The following is a 27617-nucleotide window of genomic DNA, read 5'->3' as shown; positions in this document are numbered from 1 at the left end:
CACTTGCAGCCTTTTCATCCTTTGGTGCTCCATTCCTTGGCTGAGCTGCTTCTTCTTCAACCTTGTCTTGTACTTCATCTTCCTCTTCAGCATCTTCCATTTCAGCATCTTCCACGTCCACTGAGCTTTCAATTGGGGCATGTTCTATTGGACTTGGCTCTTCCTGATTCCTCTCTGGCAGTGTAGTTTCGGACCTTAAAGTGATGGCATTGATGCCACCCTTGGGGTTAGGTAAGGGTTGAGAAGGGATTCCACTGGAGTTTAAAGGTTGGTTAGTGGAAGTAGGTAATGAATTTATCCAGGCGACGAGAGCTTGTAAAGTGGCATTCAGACCATTTAGAGTAGAGTTCAGTGTAGTTTGCATGTCTTGTTGTCCTTGTGCAAGAGAACGAAGCATCTCGTCATTTGACGAGGAAGTGGGATAAGTGATCTGAGGGACTTGTTGTTGGTTATGCTAGGGTCGTTGTGACTGTCTTAGGTGAGGAGCTCTGTAAGATTGATTCTGATTATGCTGTCTGTTGTTGTTATTCCACCTCTGTTTTTGATTGTTATCTCTGCCTCCTCTGTTATAGTTGTCCCTCCAGCCATGGTTGGAATTATCTCTCCAACTTTGGTTGGAGTTGTCCTGCCATCCTTGGTTATAGTTTCCACCTTGGTTGTAGTTGCCGCCTTGTTGATTGTATCCTTGATTCGGGCGGTCATAGAAGTTATGAGTAGCTGCCACATTATTGTCTTCTTGTTGGAGCTGCAGGCATTTATCAGTATAATGACTATAATCAGTACATATTCTGCATACTCTTTGTGGGACTAGCTGTTGGCTTTGTTGTGGTGGGGAAGGCTGAGCTTGTTGTTGTTGGTTTAACTGTATTTGCTTCAGTAAGTTAGTCATTTAACATATACTCTATGTAAGAGTAGTAGTTTCAGTGCTAGAAGAAACTTCTACAATAGCTTTTGAGTGGTTGTTCCTGTGCCTGTGATTCCTGGTGGACTCAGCTAAGTCGCTAATCAGTTGCCATGCTTCATCTGCGGTCTTGTACTTTTTCAGAGAACCATTACTAGCACCATCTAATGTAGTTTTATCCTGAGGCTTCATGCCTTGAGTGAAATAGCTGATCAACACTAGCCTGTCAATAATGTGATGAGGGCATGCGTCTAGAAGGTTTTTAAAATGCTCCCAGTACTCATAGAGAGTTTCTGATTCACCTTGAACAATGTAGGAGATCTCTTTTCTGAATCTATCCGTAACTTCAGCTGGAAAGTTTTTTTCCAGAAATTCTCTCCTGAGCGTATCCCAGTTAGTAACAGTCGCTTCAGGTTGGGAGTAGTACCACTCCCTCACCTTTCCCTCAAGAGAAAATGGGAAGGCAGTTAACAAAATAGAAGTTTCATTTGCACCCTGACGCCTAACAGTAGAACAGGCTGTCTGAAAATTCCTGAGGTGCTTGATGGGCTCCTGAGCAGGTAAGCCATGAAACTTGGGCATCAAGTTGATTAGTGTAGTCTTTAGTTCAAAATATACAGCCAAAGTTGGATGATGCACTTGATACGACTGCATTGTAAAATCTGGGGCTCCAGCTTCCTGGAGAGTAATCCTCCTAAGTGCTGCCATTCTATCTGCACGTGAATCAACTGAATCAGTAGTAAAGGAGCTTGTTTTGCTTTCAGATGGCGGTTCAGATTCGCCCGACTGGTGAATCCATAACAATCACTTCACGACCCTCAGAGGCTAACCGACGTCGAGCTCACCTAATACATGAAATATTTCTTTCAATTTCAGGATCAAATGCGACTAAGCTCGGATCAGACAGTGAACGCATCATTCAATGAAAGAAAGATATAGCTCATGGTAATAAAATAAAAATAAAATATGCAAATAAAAATAAAAATATGTACACTAATTAATGATTTAGCACACAATTGCAACCTCCTCGGCAACGGCGCCAAAAATTGGTGCATGGCAGAAATTAGGCCAATTAAGAGATTGTAATGTAAGAACAGCCTTGCGAGTATAGCTCTTAACCAGCTAAAATCCACCTCACCAATTTAAAAAGTTGTCACAAAAATTTAGAATAAAAATACTGGGAGTATGAGTCCCAGGTCGTCTCCTAACGAGTTACTAGAAAGGATGCTAATTTATTAATTAGGAGTTTCCAAGAGAGTTTGAGAGTTGAATAATGAGTGATTAAATAATTGTAAATTAAAGCAATAAAAACTAAAAGAGATTTATAATATTCTAAATAAAAAGCCTTGACTGGGGGAACGATTAATTGGAAGTTCTATCCTTGTTGGGATCTCTTAAGTGAGTATTAAAAAGGTTGTTGTTTTCACTTAGTTAACCCTTACTAAACAAAGGAAAGTCAAGTGATTGAGCTAACTCTTATTCACAAATCCTAGTCCTCTCCCTTGGGAATGTCTAGCGTTAGTAAATACAAAACTAGCCAATAACTTTCAGTTTACTCAGCACTTAAGCCTTCCAACTCAAGTGTCTCCTTTTAATCAACCCCCATGTCAAGTAGGGAATCTACTCCATTGACATGAATATAACGCTCATAAAAATATAAGAAGAAGACATGATAAATTAAATAAAATAGGGATTTAAAATTAATTCAAAATAAAAGTAATCCTTTGCATCAACGATCCATGAAAATAATCCAATTACCACTATAAACAAGAATTAAGAATATGGAATAAATAAAAGAGCAAGTAAGGAAACAAACTAGAATAGTATCTTCAATGGAGGTAATGACTCTTCAATATCCAAAAGCAAAGGCAATAAACTAGGAATGTAAAGAGAACGTAGAGGAAGAGTAATTTTTCTCTAGATTCAGATCTAAAAACATAAAAACTATCCTAATGAGAATATTGTGAATGTGTCTCTATGTGTGTGTTGAGTCTCTGCTTATTCCCTGTCTTTATTCTGTGTTTCTGGGCCAAAAATTGCGTCAAAATGTAGCCCAAAATCGCCCCCAACATTTTTTGTTAATTTTGCATATCGCGTAGGTCACGCGTACGTGTCAGTCATGCGTGCGCGTCATTTCGCATTTTTCCTTGTCACGCATACGCGTCGTCCACGCATGAGCGTCTTTTGTGCAGACTCCAATCCACGCGTATGCGTCAGGCACGCGCACGCGTCGCTGTAATTTCCTCATTTCCGCACTGTCGTGTGAGCCATGTGCGCGTGTCGGTGTTCGCTGGTCATCTCCTTGGTTTCTTGTGTGTCCTTCCATTTTTGCAAGCTTCCTCTCCATTCTTTAAGTCATTCCTGCCCTATAAAGTCTGAAACACTTAACACACGGATCACGGCATCGAATGGTATAAAGGAGAATTAAAATATACTAATTAAAGATCTCTAGGAATCAAGTTTTTAATCATAAAACAAAACTAGGAAGGGAAATATAAAACCATGCAATTAGTATGAATAAGTGGGTGAAGACTTGATGAAACCACTCAATTAAACACAAGATAAACCATAAAATAGTGGTTTATCAAATACCTACGGGTATATATGGATATTCCGTTAGATATTCTATCTTAGTTAAATTCATATTCTTAACCTTGCATAATATGTATGCTTATGTGTTTTGATGAATGGCAACATGAGATTTTCGTTAGTAAGATAACTAATAGTTTTGAAAAATAACAAACTTAATATTTTACTCGACTTTAACCTAATCTCTTAATTGACTATATGGTAAATAGAAATCTCGTTGCATGACATATATTATATGATATAACATCAAGTTTGATGGGTGATTTTCAAAGAAAAGAAGTTTTGACAAAGATTCGACGTAAAATATTTTTACCGTTTTACCACGGTTAAATACAGATTTTTCCTAGAGAATTCTTGCATCAAACTCAAACACTAACTCTTCAAGGAATCAATCATGCACGAAATGAGGATTATATAACAAGGAGAAGTCCAACAAATAAGGTTTAGTTGTAAGACTTTAGTTTTTAATTGTCAAGGAAAAATCAAGTTTATCTCTCAAGATAAAATCGTGTTTTAGTAAAAGTAAAACGATTTTTAACAAGTAATTTTGAAAATCCATGATTGAGGATGAGTATGGATCATGTTATGATGATCTTAATCTTTTTATAATGAATTATACAGAGTAGGACCCAAGCCTAGAGGATCGATCCCTATATTAAATGGGAGGATCGATCCTCACATACTGAAGTGCTATATTTCACTCAAATTTAAACTAGAGGATAGATCTTTAATTTTGAGGATCGATCCTTTTCGTCCTTGTGGACACAAGACCCTATCAAGAGCGTATGTTTTTGAATCATTTGTTCTTTTTATTCACTCCCAACATTCATGGGTGCATGGATGCCAATAAATAGAATTCTTAGTCCTTTGTTTCAGTACACAACTTGTTTTCATACTATAAGCTTTCATTGTGATCAAATTTCATATGTTTCCAAAATATTTTTCATAAACATTTGAGAGATAGCTTGAGATTACTCATTGATGAGATATTTTGGTGAAAAATAAATTTCTCCCAAAACACCCAAATCTAACCGGCAAGTGCACCGGGTCGCATCAAGTAATAAAAACTCACGGGAGTGAGGTCGATCCCACAGGGATTGAAGGATTGAGCAATTTTAGTTTAGTGGTTGATTTAGTCAAGCGAATCAAGATTTGGTTGATGGTTTTGTGACTTGCAGAATTAAATTGCATTGAAGTAAAGAGAACAAGAAATAAATGGCTGAAACTTAAAGAACAAGAAATTAAATGGCAGAAACTTAGAGTGCAAGAAATGTAAATTGCGGAATCTTAAAGTGCAAGGAATGTAAATTGCTTGAAATGTAAAGGGGATTGGGATGTGGATTTGCAGAAATTAAACAAGGAAAAGTTAAATTGCATCAAACAGAAGAGTAAAAGGGAATTGGGATTGGATCGGATCTTATAGCAGAAAAGTAAATGAACATGGAAAGCAAGAAACAGAATGTAAATTGGAGATTTGGATCTCAGGACCCAGAGACTAGAAAACTAAGTCTAGATCTCAATGCCTTCCTAGATCCAATAAGAACAATTGCAAGGGAATTGTAAATTGCAAAGAGAATAGATGAAGAGCAATTAACCGAAAATGAAATTCAATTAACAGTAAAGAAAACAGAGAGATCCAAGATTGAGATTGAAACAGAATTTCTTCAATTCTCCAATCCAAGATCCAAGACAAGTGTAATTGAAATTGAAAGCAATGAAAACAAAGAAATTAAAGATCACTCTATGCCAAAAGCTATGAAAATTCAAAAGAAAACTCTTCCGGAAAAAAGCTCCCCGAATAACTTGAATTCTATCCTATTTATACACTTTCTTCAAATGATTTTCAAGCCTTGAGTTGGGCCTTTGTTCTTGGTGGAATTGGGTTGAAAGAGGCCTTGGTTGATTGCTCTTGGAGTTTGAAGAAGAACCAAAGTGAACCAATTGAACCGGGTTTGAGTTTTGTAAGAGTTGGACCAAAAGTTTGAGCCAAAGTTAGGGGTCTAACTTTGGCTCCAACTTTTCATATCAGCTAGCACAATTTTGCTGATATGAACGTTGGCACCAACGTTAGGGGTCTAACTTTGACCCTAACGTTGGCCTTGCCTAGTGTGCTTGTGGCGCCAACGTTAGCCTCCAAGTTAGGGGGCTAACATTGGCGCAAACTTTTGCTCCTCTCCCTTGTATTTTCATGTGCCAACGTTAGCCTCCAAGTTAGGGGTCTAACGTTGGCGCAAACGTTAGGTGGCCAGGGAGGAGTTTCTCATGCGAGCCCAGGGGAGAATTTTCAAGTTCCAACGTTAGCCTCCAAGTTAGGGGGCTAACGTTGGGGCTAACTTTTCAACCAAAAGTTTGTGCAAAAGTTTGATGCTAACTTTAGGTCCAGCTTTTTGTTTCCTGGTTCAATTTCACTTATTCCATTGTCCTTTCTTCACTCCTAGCCATTCCTCTTTGCTTCAACCTTTCTCCAAGCTTTCTTCACCTATCATTAATCAACCAAATACATCAAAGCTATGCTCAAAATCATGAGATATTCATTCTTTCATAATATGCAACAAATATAGCATAAAACCTCATGAAATGGCATGAATTCATACATGGTTGATTTAATCAAAGGAAACATGAAAATCTACTCAATTGGCTTGCTTGTAGCTCAAGAAAGTGCATAATTCACTTGAAAACAAAAGAAAAAGGCTAGTGAAACTAGGCTAAGATGACTTGTCATCACAACACCAAACTTAAAACTTGCTTGTCCCCAAGCAAGGAATTATTTATTGAGAAGAAAAGATGAAATGGAAGAGGATGTTCATGCTAGCAGAGTGTTATTGATAGTTCATGGGGTTTTGTGTGGAAATACAAATACTCACTTCTTATTGACTCCTAGGCCTAGAAAGTCTCCATCAAGCTTCAAGTAACATACTGCTATGACCTCTCATTATTCTTTTATCCTTGGCTATTATTTTGTTCATAAGCTTTATTTGAGTGTCATGTGTAGCAAGTTCATTTTCTTTTCTTTATACTTGACACATTATTCACCATAGACACTTGGCTCACATTCCTTCTTAAAACATTGATGCCCAGCACCTCTTTGGGCTACTAAATGCCTTGTAGTTAGGTTGCTCTTGACAGTGGACTTTCAGCTGATGATCCCGGGTTAGTTAACCCAAGTCACCAAGTGTTGATGCACTCCTAAGAGCTTACTAATCCAAGCAGATCCTAGTACAAAGACATCACAGACATATATTTTAAAGTTCAAGCTATTGGTGTCCAGCTTTGTTTCTTTTTGTTTCCTTTTGTTCTACCACTTTTTGGCTATCTTTTTTTTTTCCTTCTTTTTGTTTTTCTTTCTAACCAAGGAATTTAATTCAATTGAGATTCATAGACAGTAGGCCACTTCTTTACTTAGAAGGAGATATCCTAGCTCTTTATTCACTAAAAGTGAGCTATTATACAATCACACACATACCACCACTTACTTTTATTCTACTTCTATCTAACAGAGACCATCTTACTTCATATTCAAGCATTTCTTTTATTGAATTTAAAGATGCAGGGGACAACACATACTTTTTGTTTAGTGAAAGTGAACACACAAGCATACACATAAGCTAGTTCACTTATTTTAAAAGAAACACAAATGATGTACAGACTACTACACTAACAGTTACTAATAAAATGGGCATATTCACACTTCCAATTTAGAGCAATTCAATGCTGATGGAGTTAAGTGACAATACAACCTCTTGGTGGCTTCTTCCTCTTTCTCTCAGCTAATGGTGTGTAGTCCTCCCAAGAGAGTGATTGAATTTCTGCAGTGTAAATGGAAGTTGCTTGTTTCTCAAGCCCTTAGATGACTGGTTAGTGTGCAAGAGGCGTTTGAGCTTACTTTGGTGTGTGAACACCAAACTTAGTCCCTTGCCATGTTTCTTATGCATAACCATATGTGAAAGCCTAAGTCTTTGCTAAAGGTAATAAAACTAAAAACTAGAAACATACAATGATTAAATGATTTATCAGATTGCTTGGAGCTAGTAACCCTTTATGCAGAAGGTGAGAATGTGCTTTTAAGTGAGATTTTGGTGGAACACCAAACTTAGAATCCTTTATTCTCCTTAAATTGTTTTGGTGTGAAACACCAAACTTAGCTCCTTGCAATACATACCAATCATTTAACCTTTTTATTGAAATAACTATGAAAAGAAAACTACCTCAGGTTGGGTTGCCTCCCAACAAGCGCTCTTTTATTGTCACTAGCTTGACACCTTTTAATTCTTTTTAAGAGGGCTGTAGGTGTTGAACCTCTTTTTCCTTAACCCATTGTCCTCCCAAGTACAGCTTTGCTCTGTGACCATTTACTGTGAATTGATTCTTCGTTGCCTCATCTAGCAGTTCAATATTCCCATAGGGAAAAATCTTTGTCACCAAGTATGGGCCAGTCCACTTAGACTTCAGTTTGCCAGGGAAGATTTTAAGCCTCGAATTATACAGGAGCACTTGCTGTCCTGGCTTGAATTCCTTCTTTGTGATCTTCTTGTCATGCCACTTCTTAGCTCTCTCCTTGTATATCTTCACACTTTCATAAGCTTCCAGTCTAAATTCATCCAGCTCATTTAGTTGTAACAACCTTTTTTCTCCTGCAGCTTGGGGATCAAGGTTGAGGAGTTTAGTGGCCCAAAAAGCTCTGTGTTCAAGCTCTACAGGGAGGTGGCAGGATTTGCCATACAATAGCTGGAAGGGTGACTTGCCAATAGGAGTTTTAAAAGCTGTTCTATACGCCCACAATGCATCTTCTAGCTTTCTAGCCCAATCTTTTCTTGTGATTCCCACTGTTTTTTCTAGGATCTTCTTTAATTCTCTATTTGCAAGTTCAGCTTGGCCATTAGTCTGAGGATGGTAAGGTGTGGCTACTTTGTGAATTACTCCATACTTGTGGAGGAGTTTCTCCATTTGTTTGTTGCAAAAGTGGCTATCGCCATCACTAATAAGACCCTTTGGCACTCCATACCTAGTGAAAATGTGTTTTTTTAGGAATTGGAGGACAATCTGGGCATCACAGGTGGTTGTGGCTAGGGCTTCCACCCACTTTGAGACATACTCCACTGCTACCAAGATATATCTAAAAGAATAAGAAGGAGGAAAAGGCCCCATGAAATCGATTCCCCATAGATCGAACAATTCTAATTCTAGGATAAAGTTTTGAGGCATCTCATTCCTTTTTGTTAATCCTCCTGCTTTCTTGCATTCATTACATTGGTGTACATATTCTCTGGCATCCTTGAAGATAGTTGGCCAATAGAAGCCACTCTGCAGTATTTTTGCGGCTGTTTTTTCTGGGCCAAAGTGTCCACCATAAGCTGAACCATGACAATGCCACAAGATGTCCCTAATTTCACTTTCGGGAACACATCTTCTGATTACTCCATCAGAGCATCTTTTGAACAAGAAGGGTTCATCCCATGAGAATTTCCTTGCTTCGTTGATCAACTTCTTCACTTGTTGCTTAGAGAACTCTTGCGGTATCTTCCTTCCCACTTTGTAATTTGCTATGTCAGCAAACCATGGTGCTTGCTGGATTTGCAGAAGGTACTCATCTGGGAAGCTTTCATTTATGGGCTGGGATGCTTTTTGACTTGTTTCATGTGGTAACCTCGACAGATGATCAGCGACCTGATTTTCAGTGCCCTTCCTATCTCTTATCTCTATGTCAAATTCTTGTAGGAGCAGTATCCATCTGATGAGTCTTGGTTTAGCATCCTGCTTTGACATCAAATACTTAAGTGCAGCATGATCAGTGTAAACCACAACTTTGGATCCTACTAGATATGATCTAAACTTATCAAATGCATAGACTACAGCTAGCAATTCTTTTTCTGTTGTGGTGTAATTTCTTTGGGCCTCATTCAATACTTTACTTGCATAATATATGACATGATGCAAATTTCCCTTTTTTTGCCCAAGTACAGCACCAATTGCAAGGTCACTTGCATCACACATGAGTTCAAAAGGTAATTCCCAATCTGGAGGTGTGATGATTGGTGCTGTTGTGAGTCTATTTTTTAAAGTTTCAAAGGCATGCTGGCAGTTTTCATCGAAAACAAAAGGGTTATCAAGCATTAACAAATTACTCAAAGGTTTGGCTATTTTTGAAAAGTCCTTGATAAACCTTCTGTAAAATCCGGCATGCCCCAAGAAACTTCTAACAGATTTTACATTAATTGGTGGAGGGAGTTTTTCTATGATCTCAACCTTTGCCTTATCAACCTCTATCCCCTTTTTTGAAACTTTATGGCCAAGAACAATCCCTTCGGGTACCATGAAATGGCATTTCTCCCAGTTTAAAACCAAATTAGTTTCTTGGCACCGTTTCAAGACAAGGGTTAAATGGTTTAGACAAGCATTGAAATTATCACCAAAAACAGAGAAGTCATCCATGAAAACTTCTAAAAATATTTCGACCATATCAGAGAAAATGGAGAGCATACACCTTTGAAATGTGGCAGGGGCGTTGCAGAGCCCAAAGGGCATCCTCCGATATGCAAAAACTCCAAATGGACATGTGAAGGCAGTTTTCTCTTGGTCCTTGGGGTCTACCACGATTTCATTATACCCAGAATATCCGTCCAAAAAGCAGTAATAGGCATGGCCGGCTAACCTTTCCAGCATCTGATCAATGAATGGGAGAGGGAAATGATCCTTCCTGGTGGCATCATTCAATCTTCTATAGTCTATGCATATCCTCCACCCAGTCACTGTTCTAGTAGGGATCAACTCATTCTTTTCATTAGTGATGACCGTCATTCCTCCCTTCTTTGGTACAACTTGAACCGGGCTTACCCATGGGCTGTCAGATATTGGGAAAATTATCCCTGCATTCCACAACTTCATTACTTCCTTCTGGACAACTTCCTTCATTGTGGGGTTTAACCTTCTTTGCGGTTGAACCACTGGTTTGGAATTATCTTCCAAGAGGATCTTATGCATACATACTGCAGGGCTGATTCCCTTTAGGTCGTCAATGGTCCATCCTAAAGCATCTTTGTGAGCTTTGAGTACGTCAAGAAGTTCTCCTTCTTCCTTCTTTGTCAGGGATGAATTAATGATTACTGGGAAGCTCTCCGATGTGCCAAGGAATGCATATTTGAGATGGGTGGGTAAAGGTTTCAGTTCTTGTCCTCGTACATCTTCCTTCTTATCTTGCCTTTCATCTTGCGTAGTAGAGGTCTCAGCCACTTGTTCCTCTGTTGCCCCTTGATTTCCTTCTTGCTCTTGAAAATTTTCTTCCAATGTTTCTTCCACCAAACTGTCTATCATATCTACTCTTACGTAATCCTCTTGCTCAGGAGCGTTTTGCATTGATTTGAACACATTTATGACCATTTGTTCATTATGGACCCTGAAGGTCATTTCTCCTTTTTCTACATCAATGATGGCCCTTGCTGTGTGTAGAAATGGCCTTCCCAGAATGATTGAGTCGTTTCCTTCTTCTTCAGTGTCCAAGATTACAAAATCTGCTAGGAAAATAAACTCCCCAACCTTCACCAACAGATTCTCCACAATTCCATTGGGTGTCTTGATTGATCTGTCAGCCATGACTAGTGACATCCTGGTGGGTTTAAGCTCTTCTATGGCAAGTTTTCTCATCATTGAGAGAGGCATTAAATTGATGCTGGCACCCAGGTCACAAAGAGCCTTGTTGAGGATTATCTTGCCAATAGTGCATGAGACTACAAAGCTTCCCGGATCCTTAAGTTTTGGTGGAATACCCCGTTGAATCACAGCACTGCATTCCTCGGTGAGTAATATAGTTTCCCTTTCAAGCCAACTTCTTTTCTTGTTGATAAGATCCTTCAGAAACTTGGAATATAGAGGCATTTGCTCAAGTGCTTCAGCTAAGGGAATATTAATTTCCAGCTTCTTGAAGGTCTCAAGGAACTTGTGAAAGTGCTGGTCTTTAACCTCTTTGTTGAACCTCTGAGGGTAAGGCAGTGGAGGTGTGATGCTCTTTCCTATTTGCTGTTATCCCTGAGCTACTTCCTTTGGGCTATGTGGCTGGTTGTCCTTCTCTTTAAGTTTCTCAGTGCTTTTGTTTGGCATCACAACTTGCTTCTTATCCTCGTCTGCCTTTGTTTGATTCTCATCCTCTGTTGGGTTTTTGATGTTCTCTGCTTGCTTCTTTGTAGTGTCATTGTTGCTCATTAATGCTCTTCCACTCCTTAATTGTATTGCCTTGCATTCCTCCTTGGGATTTGGGATTGTGTCACTGGGCAGTGAGTTTGAAGGTCTCTCAACAGATACTTGCTTGGAGAGTTGCCCCATCTGTCTCTCTAGGCTCTTCAGAGAGGCTTCCTGATTCTTGGTTACCATTTCTTGGTGTTTCAACATTTTGTCTATCATGGCCTCCAAGTGAGTGATTCTTTGGGCTTCAGGTGATACTTGAGGTGGGTTATGAGATGTGGATGGTGGATGATAGGCATTTTGGTTGGTGGGTTGGTTATTAGATTGGTATTAGTTGAGGTTGGGGTAGTTGTTTTGAGGTTTTCTGTAGGGGTTTTGGTTAGTCTGCTGCTGGTTGTGGTTTTGGTTGCTTCTTGGGTTGTGTTGGTTTGAGTTCCTCTACCATGGTTGTTGGTTTTGGGTATGGTTATCTCCCCATCTGAGGTTTGGGTGGTTCTTCCAGGATGGATTGTATGTATCACCATACACTTCATTTGGTCCTTGGTTGTGCATATACTGCACTTGCTCTTGTTGTTGTTCTTCTTGATTTTCTTCACTTTGTCCCCATGTGGTTGATGGTTGGCTAGTATTAACTGCCGCAACTTGGAGATTATCAATCCTCTTGGCCATTTGCTCAAATTGTTGTTGAATTTGCTGCTGCATCATCTTGTTTTGAGCTAGGATTGAATCCACTCCTTCTAGCTCCATTACTCCTCTCCTTTGTGATGATTGGCGGCCTCTTTGATGAGCAAAGAAATATTGATTGTTGGATACCATATCAATGAGTTCTTGAGCCTCGTCTGCAGTTTTCATGAGTTGCAAGGAACCTCCAGCTGAATGATCTAAAGCTTCCTGGGATTTCAGTGTTAAGCCTTCATAGAAATTTTGAAGCTTCTCCCACTCATTAAACATGGCAGGGGGACATTTCCTGATCAGAGCCTTGTACCTCTCCCATGCCTCATAGATGGGTTCGACCTCCATTTGTGTAAATGTTTGTACCTCAGCCTTTAACCTTATAATCCTCTGAGGTGGATAAAATTTTGCAAGGAACTTAGTTACCAAATCATCCCAGTTGTTGATGCTGTCCCTTGGAAAAGATTCCAACCATTGAGTGGCCTTGTCCCTGAGAGAAAATGGGAATAGCATCAGTTTGTAATTGTCAGGGGGCACTCCATTAGTTTTGACAGTGTTGCATATCCTCAAGAAAGTGGATAAATGTTGGTGTGGGTCCTCAAGTGGTCCTCCACCAAAAGAGCAATTGTTCTGAACCAAAGTGATGAGTTGTGGCTTGAGTTCAAAATTGTTAGCATTGACATTTGGAGCCAAGATGCTGCTCCCACAATGTCTAGGATTTGCAAAGGTATATGAAGCCAAAACTCTCCTCTGGGGTGGGTTGCCATGGTTGTTGTCTTCTCCACCTGGTGGATTTGTTGAATGTTCCTCCATCTCTTGGAATTCTTCGTCTGATTCCTCTTCTCCAACAATATTTTTCCCTCTTTCAGCTCTTCTTAACCTCCTGAGAGTTCTTTCGTCTTGTTCATGAAAATTGGGTATGGTTCTTCTTGTACCTGACATACAAGCAGAACATGAGAAATACACAGAACCAGTGACACTTCAATCTACTGCTAGATTGAAGTGTTAGTTAGTTTAAGCAAAAAAATCAAACAGTTAGTGGGTTAATCAAAATTAAAGAAAAAGTGCTTGATCTAGATCACCACCTCACTTAATCATTGTCAATCTAATCAATCCCCGGCAACGGCGCCAAAAACTTGATGAGATATTTTGGTGAAAAATAAATTTCTCCCAAAACACCCAAATCTAACCGGCAAGTGCACCGGGTCGCATCAAGTAATAAAAACTCACGGGAGTGAGGTCGATCCCACAGGGATTGAAGGATTGAGCAATTTTAGTTTAGTGGTTGATTTAGTCAAGCGAATCAAGATTTGGTTGATGGTTTTGTGACTTGCAGAATTAAATTACATTGAAGTAAAGAGAACAAGAAATAAATGGCTGAAACTTAAAGAACAAGAAATTAAATGGCAGAAACTTAGAGTGCAAGAAATGTAAATTGCGGAATCTTAAAGTGCAAGGAATGTAAATTGCTTGAAATGTAAAGGGGATTGGGATGTGGATTTGCAGAAATTAAACAAGGAAAAGTTAAATTGCATCAAACAGAAGAGTAAAAGGGAATTGGGATTGGATCGGATCTTATATCAGAAAAGTAAATGAACATGGAAAGCAAGAAACAGAATGTAAATTGGAGATTTGGATCTCAGGACCCAGAGACTAGAAAACTAAGTCTAGATCTCAATGCCTTCCTAGATCCAATAAGAACAATTGCAAGGGAATTGTAAATTGCAAAGAGAATAGATGAAGAGCAATTAACCGGAAATGAAATTCAATTAACAGTAAAGAAAACAGAGAGATCCAAGATTGAGATTGAAACAGAATTTCTTCAATTCTCCAATCCAAGATCCAAGACAAGTGTAATTGAAATTGAAAGCAATGAAAACAAAGAAATTAAAGATCACTCTATGCCAAAAGCTATGAAAATTCAAAAGAAAACTCTTCCGGAAAAAAGCTCCCCGAATAACTTGAATTCTATCCTATTTATACACTTTCTTCAAATGATTTTCAAGCCTTGAGTTGGGCCTTTGTTCTTGGTGGAATTGGGTTAAAAGAGGCCTTGGTTGATTGCTCTTGGAGTTTGAAGAAGAACCAAAGTGAACCAATTGAACCGGGTTTGAGTTTTGTAAGAGTTGGACCAAAAGTTTGAGCCAAAGTTAGGGGTCTAACTTTGGCTCCAACTTTTCATATCAGCTAGCACAATTTTGCTGATATGAACGTTGGCACCAACGTTAGGGGTCTAACTTTGACCCTAACGTTGGCCTTGCCTAGTGTGCTTGTGGCGCCAACGTTAGCCTCCAAGTTAGGGGGCTAACGTTGGCGCAAACTTTTGCTCCTCTCCCTTGTATTTTCATGTGCCAACGTTAGCCTCCAAGTTAGGGGTCTAACGTTGGCGCAAACGTTAGGTGGCCAGGGAGGAGTTTCTCATGCCAACGTTAGCCTCAAAGTTAGGGGGCTAACGTTGGCGCAAACTTTTGGTGCCCAGGGGAGAAATTCATGTGCCAACGTTAGCCTCAAAGTTAGAGGGCTAACGTTGGCGCAAACTTTTGGAGCCCAGGGGAGAATTTTCAAGTTCCAACGTTAGCCTCCAAGTTAGGGGGCTAACGTTGGGGCTAACTTTTCAACCAAAAGTTTGTGCAAAAGTTTGATGCTAACTTTAGGTCCAGCTTTTTGTTTCCTGGTTCAATTTCACTTATTCCATTGTCCTTTCTTCACTCCTAGCCATTCCTCTTTGCTTCAACCTTTCTCCAAGCTTTCTTCACCTATCATTAATCAACCAAACACATCAAAGCTATGCTCAAAATCATGAGATATTCATTCTTTCATAATATGCAACAAATATAGCATAAAACCTCATGAAATGGCATGAATTCATACATGGTTGATTTAATCAAAGGAAACATGAAAATCTACTCAATTGGCTTGCTTGTAGCTCAAGAAAGTGCATAATTCACTTGAAAACAAAAGAAAAAGGCTAGTGAAACTAGGCTAAGATGACTTGTCATCACTCATAGTATAGCTCTAGTAGTAGTAGTATTTTTCATTGGTGTATCTTTTGGGCTCATTGTGAAGCAAGCTCTTGTGCAATTTTTTGTTAGGAGATACAATAATGAAATACAATGTGTTGTTGTACCCATGCAAGCTTGTTATTTACTCTTACGGCATCCATGACAGTATGATAGGCATGTGGTTCATGATGATTTCACAAACAGATATTTCTTTTACTTAGAGCAATTGAGAATGTGTGAGTTCACAAAAGAGTCTTTAGGATGTGAGAAGCTTGAGAGAAGAAAAGAGTGAGAAAAAAAATCATGGTTTGAGTGAAAAAGAGAGTTGTAAGGTGGAAAAGTCTATGAGAGAAAAGAGAGTGACAGTAATAAAAAAATATTTTTATGCAAAAGAGAGAGAGATTTGAATAGTGCTAGTTTAGGAAAAAGAGCACTGGTGTTAGCCAGGTTTTGAGAGTCATTATTATCTAACATTGAAACTCACCATGAACTACCTAGTATCTTTATTTCACTTTTACAGGAATTTGGACATGTCTTTCCGGATGATATGCCATCAGGCTTACCTCTATTAAGAAACATTGAACATCGAATTGACCTTGTTCCTAGAGTAAGCATTCCTATCCGACTAGCTTATCAAACCAATCCTGAAGAAACAAAGGAGTTGCAAAGACAAGTAGAGGAGCTATTGGCTAAAGATTTTGTGAGAGAAAGCGTGAGTATTTGTGCTGTTCTAGTAGTTTTAGTGCCCCAGAAGGATGAATCATGTAGGATGTGTGTTGGCTGTAGAGCTATCAACAAGATGATAGTAATGTATCGCCATCGTATTCTTAGAGTTGATGATATGCTTGATAAATTGCATGGATCTAGTATTTTTACTAAGATAGGTTTAAGAAGTGGTTATTGTAACACCCTACCACACAGAGTCTTATTCTTAAGTCATAATTCAGAGATAGCAAGGTATTACGACCTCTAAAAGTAAAATTTAGTACGTAAAGTAGTGTGAATATTGATTATAACTAGGAGCCTTTGAAGAAAAGGGATAAGACAAAATCGTGAATTGAAAAGCGCAACACTCTGATCGATAACATAATAGAACGGATAAAGGAATGAGTTAACGTGAGATTATATATATACAAAAGAGTGTCAAAAACACAATTATCAAAACTCCAGATCCGGTTGTGAAGATAACCGGTCTGAGCATAGAAATATATACAAATATATAAAGCAAGAAACGCAAATGAAACCCAAAGGGGTGAAAATACAAAACCTGCTCTCCAAAACATCCTCTAAGAGGAAACAACATAGTATGTATTATTTAGTGGAGATAAAAGTATCTCTAAGAGAAAAACATAAAACCAAAATAGAGTCCTGAGAACAAAGGATCTTCGCTAATCCAGAAGTCTCCAGTATGCCTCAACGAGAAGCCTCACGTCCTGTGGTGCACGGAATTGTGATCACGCTTTTCACAACTCCGGTGCAACTAACCAGCAAGTGCACTGGGTCATCCAAGTAATACCTTACGTGATTAAGGGTCGATCCCACAGAGATTGCCGGCTTCAAGCAAGCTATGGTTATCTTGAAAATCTTAGTCAAGAGATTAATGATAAAAATGATTTTGTTTATGAAAAGTAAATAACATGAAATGAATGATACTTGTGATTCAGTAATGAGGAACAGGTTGAGGTTCCGGAGATGCTCTATCGTCTGAATCTCTGCTTTCCTACTGTCTTCTTCTCCAAACATGCATGGCTTCCTTCAATGGCAAGCTGTATGTTGGTGGATCACCGTTGTCAATAGCTACCATCCGTCCTCTCGGATGAAAAATACCAGGCACGATTTCTGTACGGTTAATCAACTGTCGGATCTCTCGTCTCGGATAAAAAATACCAGGTACAGCTACCGCACGGCTAATCATCTGTCAGTTCTCACTTGTGTCGGAATAGGATCTCTATATCCTTTTGCATACTATCAATGCGCCCAACATTCGTGAGCTTGAAGCTCGTCACAGTCATCCCGTTCCAGATCCTACTCGAAATACCACAGACAAGGTTTAGACGTTCTGGATTTCAGGAATGCTGCCAATTGGTTCTAGCCTCTACCATGAAGGTTCTAATCTCACGGATTTGAATGCTCTATTGTCAGGAGATGCAAGTCAAACTCGTGGATTAGAAACCCAAGAGATACGCACTCAAGCTGTCGTCCAATGACTACGTTGAGCTCAAATAGAACGGGAGTAGTTGTCAAGCACGCATTCATAAATTTGAGAATGATGATGAGTGTCATGGATCATCGTATTCTTTATATTGAAGTACAAGTGAGTATCTTAGAACAGAATCAAGCATGATCGAATAGAAAATAATAGTAATTGCATTAATCCATTGAGACACAGCAGAGCTCCTCACCCCCACCTATGGGGTTTAGAGACTCATGCCGTAGGAGATACAATATGAAATGTAAAATGTCATGAGTTGCTAAATGAATCTCTAAAATTAGTTTTTATACTAAACTAGAAACTTAGGTTTACAGAAAATGAGTAACTAGGTGTAGATAGTGCAGAATTCCACTTCCAGAGCCCACTTGGTGAGTGTTTGGGCTGAGCTTTCAAGCTTTCACGTGCATATGCATCAAATTGGAGTTAAACGCACCCTGGGTGCCAAAATGGGCGTTTAACGCCACGAAGTGTGCCAGTTCTGGCATTTTACGCCAGAAAAGGGTCTCTGGCTGGCGTTTAACGCCAGTTTGGGCCATCAAATCTCGGGCAAAGAATAGACTATTATATATTGCTAGAAAGCTCAAGATGTCTCCTTTCCAACGCAGTTGAGACCGTGCCAATTGGGCTTCTATAGCTCTAGAAAATCCACTTCGAGTGTAGGAGGGTCAGAATCCAACAGCATATGCAGTCCTTTCTCAGCCGCTGAATCGGATTTTTGCTCAGGTCCCTCAATTTCAGCCAGAAAATACCTGAAATTACAGAAAAACACACAAACTCATAGTAAAGTCTAGAAATGTGATTTTTGCATAAAAACTAATAAAAATATAATAAAAAATAACTAAAATATACTAAAAACTATGTAAAAATAATGCCAAAAAGCGTATAAATTATCCGCTCATCACAACACCAAACTTAAATTGTTGCTTGTCCCCAAGTAACTAAAAATAGAATAGGATAAAAAAGACGAGAAAATACAATAAATTTCAAAATTATCAATGAAGCTTAGTTCAAATTAGATGAGCGCGACTAGTAGCTTTTTACTTCCAAACAGTTTTGGCATCTTACTTTATCCTTTGAAGTTCAGAATGATTGGCATCCATAGGAACTCAGAATTCAGATAGTGTTATTGATTCTCCTAGTTTAGTATGTTGATTCTTGAACACAGCTACTTTATGAGTCTTGGCCATGACCCTAAGCATTTTGTTTTCCAGTATTACCACCGGATACATAAATGCCACAGACACATAACTGGGTGAACCTTTTCAGATTGTGACTCAGCTTTGCTAGAGTTCCCAGTTAGAGGTGCCCAGAGTTCTTAAGCACACTCTTTTGCTTTGGACCACGAATTTAACCGCTCAGTCTCAAGCTTTTCACTTGACACATTCACGCCACAAGAACATGGTTAGAGACAGCTTGATTTAGCCGCTTAGGTCAGGATTTTATTCCTTTTGGCCCTGCTATCCATTAATGCGCAAAGCCTTGGATCCTCTTTACCCTTGCCTTTTAGTTTAAAGGGTTACTGGCTTTTTCTGATTGCTTTTTCTTTTTCTTTCTTTTTCTTTATTTTTTGCCATTTGTTTTCGCAAGCTTTGTGTTTTTCACTGCTTATTCTTGCTTCAAGAATCAATTTTATGATTTTTCAGATTATCAATAACATTTCTCTTTTTTTATTATTCTTTCAAGAGCCAACAATTTTAACATTCATAAACTACACTATCAAAAATATGCACTGTTCAAGCATTCATTCAGAAAACAAAAGTATTGCCGCCACATCAAAATAATTAAACTATTTTCAAGATAGAATTCGAAATTCATGTACTTCTTTTTCTTTTTCAGAAAACATTTTTCATTTAAGAAAAGTGAAAGATTCATGGAACATTCATAGCTTTAAGACATAGACACTAAACACTAATGATCATGTAATAAAGACACAAACATAGTCAAAACATAAAGCATAAAAACCGAAAACAGAAAAGAAAATAAACAAGGAGATTAAAGAACGTGTCCACCTTAGTGATGGTGGCTTCTTCTTCCTCTTGAAGAGCCAATAGAGTTCTTGAGCTCCTCAATGTCTCTTCCTTGCCTTTGTTGCTCCTCTTCCTAGAGGTTTCTCTAGCCTTAGGTGCTATTAATGGTTATGGAAAGCAAAAAGTTAAGCTTTTTCACACCAAACTTAAAAGCTTTGCTCGTCCTCGAGCAAAATAAGATAGAAGGGAGTAGAAGAAGAATGATGCAATTAATTATGAAAACTTATTACTGTATACAAGAAAAATTAAAAAGAGTTGAAAAAGAATTTGAAAAGATATGTAAGTTTTGAAAACGTTTTGGAAGAAATTGAAAAGAATTGAAAAAGAATTAAAATGAATTGGAAACAAAATTACTTCCCTTGTGTTATCCTGGCGTTAAACGCCCAGAATGCTATCCATTCTGGCGTTTAACACCCACTTGAATGCCTCTTTGGGAGTTTAATGACCAGCCAGATACCCTGGCTGGCATTAAACGCCAGGAATCCTTCTTTACTGGGCATTTCTCTGAACGCCCAGAATGCTGCCATTTCTGGTGTTTAACGCCCATTTTGCTATCCTTACTGGTGTTTAAACGCCAGTAAGCCTGTCCTCCAGGGTGTGCTATTTTTGCTGCTATTTTTTATTCCACTTTAATTCTGCCGCTATTTTTGTGACTCCACATGATCATGAACCTAAAGAAAACATAAACTAAAAATGGAAAATGAAATGAAAAAGTAATTAACATAGATAAATAAGATTGGGTTGTCTCCTAATAAGCGCTTCTTTACTGTCTTTAGCTGGACTTTTATTGAGCTTTTGATTTAGTCTCAATTTTGAGCACTCTTGCTCAACATTGCCTTCAAGATAATGTTTGACTCTCTATCCATTAACAATGAATTTTTTGTCAGAGTCAATATCCTGAAGCTCTACATAACCATATGGTGACACACTTGTAATCACATATGATCCCTTCTACCGGGATTTCAGTTTTCCAGGGAACAATATGAGCCTAGAGTTAAATAGTAGAACCTTCTGTCCTGGCTCAAAGACTCTAGATGACAGCTTTCTGTCATGTCATCTTTTTGCTTTCTCCTTGTAAATTTTAGCATTTTCGAAAGCATTGAGTCTGAACTCTTCTAGCTCATTCAACTGGAGTAATCTATTCTCTCCAGCTACCTTAGCATCAAGGTTTAAGAACTTGGTTGCCCAGTAGGCCTTGTGCTCCAGTTCCACTGGCAGATGACAGGCTTTTCCATACACAAGCTGGTATGGAGAAGTCCCTATAGGAGTGTTGAATGCGGTTCTGTATGCCCACAGAGCATCATCCAGACTTCTTGCCCAATCCCTTCTACGGGTACTTACAGTCTGTTCCAGGATTCGTTTTAGTTCTCTATTTGAGACTTCAGCTTGCCAATTTGTCTATGGATGATATGGAGTTGCCATTTTGTGGTTAATTCCATATCGGATTAGAGCAAAATTAAGCTATTTATTGCAGAAATGAGTGCCTCCATCACTAATCAGTACCCTAGGGACACCGAACCTGCTGAAGATATGCTTCTGGAGGAACTTCATCACTATCTTAGTATCATTAGTGGGTGTTGCAATTGCCTCTACCCATTTAGATACATAGTCTACTGCCACCAGAATATAAGTGTTTGAATATGATGGTGGGAAAGGTCCCATGAAGTCAATACCCCATACATCAAACAACTTAATCTCTAAGATCCCTTGCTGAGGCATGGTGACGAGGAAGAATTTTGTTGTATGGTTTGGAATTAATCAAAACAAGAATCAATTCGTTAGTAGCATAGTCCAAACCAACAACGAATTCTCTCAATCAAATGTTTTAAATTCAAATTATAATAACCGAGATCAAAAGTACTTCAACCTCAGGTCGTTCTCCCTGGGATGCAATTGTAAGTGTTTCTCTTTCGGTTGTGAGGAAAAGGGGATTTTCAAGTAAGAAATAAAAGATTAAAAGAACGAAGCAATAAAAGAGCCAAGAAATATCCAAAACCGATGTAAATACAAGTAGAGAGAAATAAGATCAAAACTTGGTGAAAATGCTATAAATGCAATAAAAGAGCCTTGACTTGGGAATGAGGATCCAAGGAATCCTATCATCGCCATAACCACAACTATGATAATTATGATGATTCAATCTCACCTACTCAACCCCAACCATCAAGGAGTAAGTCAAGCAAGCATAATTGACCTTAATCCATAAGTCCTAGCTTACTTACCAAACTAGTTGATAAAAGCTAGCGTCAATGGAAACAAGAGTCAACTAACTACCCAAGAATTACCACTAAATGTCGGACATTATGACTCTAGTATCCTAGGAACTCAAACCACAAGCCAAGGTGGGAAAATCTACTTAAAATCCATAATTGGTATTTTCACAAACACCTTGTGTGCATGAAAGTAAAGCATGGAAAATTGTAAAGAAAAATAGAAAGCTTTAACCAATTGTGCACAAAATCAACAATAAACATCCAAACAAGCATAAAGAAAGCATGAAACATTAAATTCATTAATCAAAATTTCAAGAACTCAAAGTTGCAATTATAAATAAAGTACTTGAACCAAAGGAAATGAAAATAAAGACAATGTACTTAACGAGGAATTAAAGAGTACTTACAATTAAAGGAGAGAAATCCAAAGTCAAACTTGGTATAAAATGCTACAATTGAAATTTCATAAACCCTAAGAGAGCAATGCTACACTACTCCTACTCCTACTCCTATGGAAGCTTCCTAATACTAAGAAAAACTAAACTAAAACCTAATAAAAATCTCTCTTTCATATATGTTGAATCCCCCTTATATAGCACTCCAAATTCAGCCTCAAGCCTTCAAAATTTGGCCCAAAAGCACCCAAAAATCGAAAGGCACGCGTTTCTTTAATGCAACCACATGCAGGGACCTGTGTGGACGCACAGATGCGTGCGTCCGCACACTCGGCTGAAAATTGACCTGTGCGTACGCACACATGAATTTTCTCGCTTGTGCGCGCGCACGCAAGGCTGTGCGCACGCACACTTCGTTGTGTGTGCTTTTCCTTGTTTTCTTCATGTTTTCTCACTTGTGCATGCTTTCATCCACTTTTTCCCATCCATTCTTGCCCACAAGGCCTGAAATCACTCACAACCCACATCACGGCATCGAATGACATAAAAGTGGAATTAAATTGCTCTATTAAAGCACAAAATTGCATGTTTTCACATTTAGGTTCACATTAGGGATTAAACACAAAAGTATGCTATTTGGGTGCTTAAGTGTGAGTTCACGTGCTAGAATCCATCCAAATTGAGTCAAAATATACCATCAAATATGGACTCATCACATGGCATAACCGTAAGGCAGATTACCAGCTCTCTGGCAACTGTCACAGTTACATACAAACTCTCGGGAGTCTCTATAGAGAGTAGGCCAGTAGAAGCCACATTGGAGAACCTTTGTGGCTGTTCGCTCACCTCCGAAATGTCCTCCATATTGTGATCCATGGCAATGCCATAGGATCTTCTGTGCCTCTTCTCTAGGCACACATCTACGGATTATTCCGTCTGCACATCTCTTAAAGAGATATGGTTCATCCCACAGGTAGTACTTTGCATCAGAAACCAATTTTTTCGTTTGTTGCTTACTGTACTCTTTGGGTATGAATCTCACAGCTTTATAGTTTGCAATGTCTGCAAACCACAGTACTTCCTGAATGGTAAAGAGTTGCTCATCCGGAAAGGTTTCAGAGATCACAGTAGGAGGGAAGGATGCTCCTGTTACTGGTTCTATCCGGGACAGGTGATCAGCTACTTGGTTCTCTGTCCCTTTTCTGTCTCTTATTTCTATATCAAACTCTTGCAGAAGCAGCACCCATCTTATGAGTCGGGGTTTTGAATCTTGCTTTGTGAGGAGATATTTTAGAGCAGCATTGTTAGTGTACACAATTACTTTTGATCCTACTAAATAAGATCTGAACTTTTCAATGGCATAAACCACTGTAAGCAATTCCTTTTCTGTGGTTGTGTAATTCCTCTGCGCATCATTTAAAACACGGCTAGCATAATAAATGACATGCAGAAGCTTGTCATGCCTCTGCCCTAATACTGCACCAATGGCGTGGTCACTGGCATCACACATTAGTTCAAATGGTAATGTCCAATCTGGTACAGAAATGACTGGTGTTGTGACCATCTTAGCTTTCAGAGTCTCAAACGCCTGCAGACACTCTGTGTCAAAGACAAATAGTGTATCAACAGCTAGCAGATTGCTCAGAGGTTTTGCAATTTTTAAAAAATCCTTTATAAACCTCCTATAGAATCCTGCATGCCCCAGAAAGCTTCTAATTGCCTTAACATTGGTAGGTGGTGGTAATTTTTCAATTACCTCTACCTTAGCTTGATCCACCTCTATTCCCTTGTTTGAAATTTTGTGCCCAAGGACAATTCCTTCAGTCACCATGAAGTGACATTTCTCCCAGTTTAAAACTAGGTTAGTCTCTTGGGACCTTTTTAGAACAAGTGCTAGATGGTCAAGACAAGAGCTGAATGAGTCTCTAAATACTGAGAAGTCATCCATGAAGACTTCTAGAAATTTTTCTACCATATCAGAGAAGATAGAGAGCATGCACCTCTGAAAGTTTGCAGGTGCATTGCACAGACCAAATGGCATCCTTCTGTAGGCAAATACTCCAGATGGACATGTGAATGCTGTTTTCTCTTTGTCCTGAGGATCTACTACAATTTGGTTGTAACCTGAATAACCATCCAAAAAGTAGTAGTATTCATGACCTGCTAGTCTCTCTAGCATTTGGTCTATGAATGGTAAAGGAAAATGATCCTTCCTGGTGGCTGTATTGAGCCTTCTGTAGTCAATACACATACGCTACCCTGTAATTGTTCTTGTAGAAACTGATAGATGAGAATTGCTCGATGGTTTAGAATTTCTCTAGTAGAAATAAGAACTTCATTGTAAGCATAGCTCCAAACCAACAAACATATCTCACATCAAAAATTTTGGTTGTCACAAAGAACAAACCCCAAATAAGAATTAACCGAAGTATTTAGACTCCGGGTCGTCTCACAATGAATTGTAATGAAACATATGCTTATTGGCTATGAAGGGGATAAGGGGTTTTGTTTATAAGAGGCAGAAAATAAATAGCAAGAATAGTTCATGAGAGATATTCATGGCAAGAATTGAGATCATAGGCCTTCCATCATAGTCACTAATAATAATAGTTAACAAGAATTTATCTTATTACGTCATCCCCAATGATGGAAGAAGATATAGGTTATCTTCCATGAGAGAAAGTCTAACAAGACTAGCTAATCTCAATCCAAATATCCTAATCAACTCACTAATTGGATTAGCAAGAGATTAGAGTCAATGGAAATGATATTAACTAACAACTCTAGATCACCAACATAGGTTGGGTTTTCATGACTCAAGATTGCCTAATTACTCTTTCCAAGCCAAGAATACTCAAAGTCTACTCTAAAGCCCAACCAAGCATTTTGTCAAACACTTGGTGGGTGTATAAGGAAAGCATAATAAATTGCAAGAAATAGTAAAATCTAACAACTACCAATTGCAAGGGGAGTAAGTTCACAACTCAATTCATCAATAAAAAGAAACATCAACATCAAATTACATTAAATGTAAATCAAATCCAACATGTGTTCATCATCACAAAAGAAACATAAAAGAGAAATTAACATGAAAAATAAGAGTATTAAGTAGTAGGAACGAGAAATCATAAAGAAAACAAGATGAAAACATGAAGTTGGACCTAGATCTAAGATGCAAAATAGCCTAAGAACCATAATTCTAGAGAGAAGAGGGAGCTTCTCTCTCTAGAAACTAACCTACATGATGCTAAGTTACAAACAATTGCTCCCCCCTTGCCCAAGCTTGAATTCTGCATGAAATAGCATTAGAAATGAGTTGGATTGGGCCCAAAATGCTCTACAAATCGCTGGCCAAGAGTTGCTTTTAGTAAATCATGTGCACCAATCAGCGCGTATGCATATAGTGCACGTGTGCGTCCCTAGACGTCAGGCAACTATGGCATATTTAATATCATTTTAAAGCCCCGGATGTTAGCTTTCCAACGCAACTGGAACCGCCTCATTTGGACCTCTATATCTCAAGTTATGGTCAATTGAGTGCGAAGAGGTCAGGCTTGACAGCTTTGCAGTTCCTTCATTTCTTCATGAGTTCTCCCACTTTGCATGCTTTTCTCCTCACTTCTTCCATCCAATACTTGCCTTATGAACCTGAAATCACTCAACAAAAGCATCGAGGCATTGAATGGAATTAAAGTGAATTAAAATCACCAATTTAAGGGCCTAAAAAGCATGTTTTTACACTTAAGCACAATTCAAGGGAGAATCACAAACCATGCTATTTCATTGAATAAATGTGGGAAAAGGTGATAAAATCTCCCAAATTAAGCACAAGATAAACCACGAAATCGGGGTTTATCAAATCTTCCTACACTTAAACTAAGCATGTCCTCATGCTAAAATCAAGAAAGAAGCAAAGGGCATCAACATTTATTCAATTCAAACTAACTAAATGCAATCTATCTATATGCAATCTATCTGCATGAATGCATCCACTTGGTCAAAACAAGTCAAATTCCAAGAAAACATATTTAAGTACAAGGGCTAAAGTCATAGCAGTCAAATCAAACCCATAATTGAATTGAATTATTAAAAAGATTTTACAAACTTGCAAGAAAAGAGATGATCATGGGTGAAAACATGTAATTGAGCAATCAAACCCTCACCGGATGTGTATCCGCTCTAGTCGCTCAAGTGTATGGGGTTGATTCACTCAATTCTCCCCTAATCATGCTTTCCAAGATTTATTTTTCATCTAACAATCAACAATTAATTCATGCATGCATACAAATATCATGAGGGCTTTTCCATAGGTTGTAATGGGTCTAGGTCAAGGTAGGATCCATATGGTCAAGTGAGCTAGAGATTTGAATCTTTGATCAACTTAAATTTCCCACCTAACCTATGACAACCTATACAATTCTAAACAGACCTATCTATCCATTCTTCATTTTTTCACACACTCATGCATTCCCTTTTGATCACCATACATATGCATTGATTATTAATGAACTTCACTTTGGGCATTTTGTCCCTTTTTTATTGCAATTCTTTGTCTTTCTTTTTCTATTTCTATTATTTATTTTCTTTTTTTTCTTCAAACTAAAATATATACAAGAACATCAATGCTTATGGTTTACACATGATTAATACATGAGTATGTACCCAATTCCCATGATTTTTCAACAAAAATGTAAACACATATTTATCTCTACCCACTATTCCCGACTTCCCCAAAATCAAATGATGGACACTCTCACTAGCTTAAACTAATCAAAGATCCAAACAAGGGACATTTATTGTTTTTCGCTTAGGATTGTAATGTGCTACAATTAAGAACAAATGGGTTAAGTATAGGCACAAAATTGGCTAACAATGGAAGATAAAAGGTAGGCTATTTGGGTATGTGAGCTATTTGAACAATGGCCTCAATCATGTAATTGCATGTATACACAAAATAATGGACATAAAGAATCAAACAAATCAAGGATTACAATCATAGGAAGAGAATAATGCACACAAGAAGGAAAGTAAGTAGTTATGTATGGTGTAACCACTATCCTACCATCGAAAGTTGATAGGGCAGAAATTTGAATGATGCGTCGCCGGCACAAGGGCCGTGCGATCCGACGAGTTATCATGAATCATCAAAGCAACAGGCAGAGCCTGCGTTGACCTTTTATCTAATAAATGCATCCCTTCCAGAAGTCGGGGTTTGTTGCACGTATTAGCTCTAGAATTACTACGGTTATCCGAGTAGTAGGTACCATCAAACAAACTATAACTGATTTAATGAGCCATTCGCAGTTTCACAGTCTGAATTAGTTTATACTTACACATGCATGGCTTAATCTTTGAGACAAGCATATGACTACTGGCAGGATCAACCAGGTAGCATCCGTCACCGACCCTGCGCGCCGAGCTGCCGACGCCCCCC

At 38.5% G+C, this 27617-nt stretch overlaps 1 non-coding gene across 1 annotated transcript; it reads left to right on the top strand.

Annotated features, from left to right (window-relative positions):
• Window positions 1-1130: 1130 nt before the first annotated feature.
• LOC148552711 (small nucleolar RNA R71) lies at window positions 1131-1237 on the top strand. Its single transcript, XR_015892893.1, has one exon. It is a non-coding gene; the product is annotated as a small nucleolar RNA R71 (small nucleolar RNA).
• The last annotated feature ends 26380 nt before the right edge of the window (window positions 1238-27617 follow it).

This window comes from Arachis ipaensis, chromosome B7 (genome assembly GCF_059453495.1).
Source record: "Arachis ipaensis isolate K30076 ecotype BB chromosome B7, ASM5945349v1, whole genome shotgun sequence".
Lineage (NCBI taxonomy): Eukaryota > Viridiplantae > Streptophyta > Magnoliopsida > Fabales > Fabaceae > Arachis > Arachis ipaensis.
The sequence above is the reverse complement of the archived record's forward strand: the minus strand, read 5'-3'. Positions and strand labels throughout refer to the sequence as shown.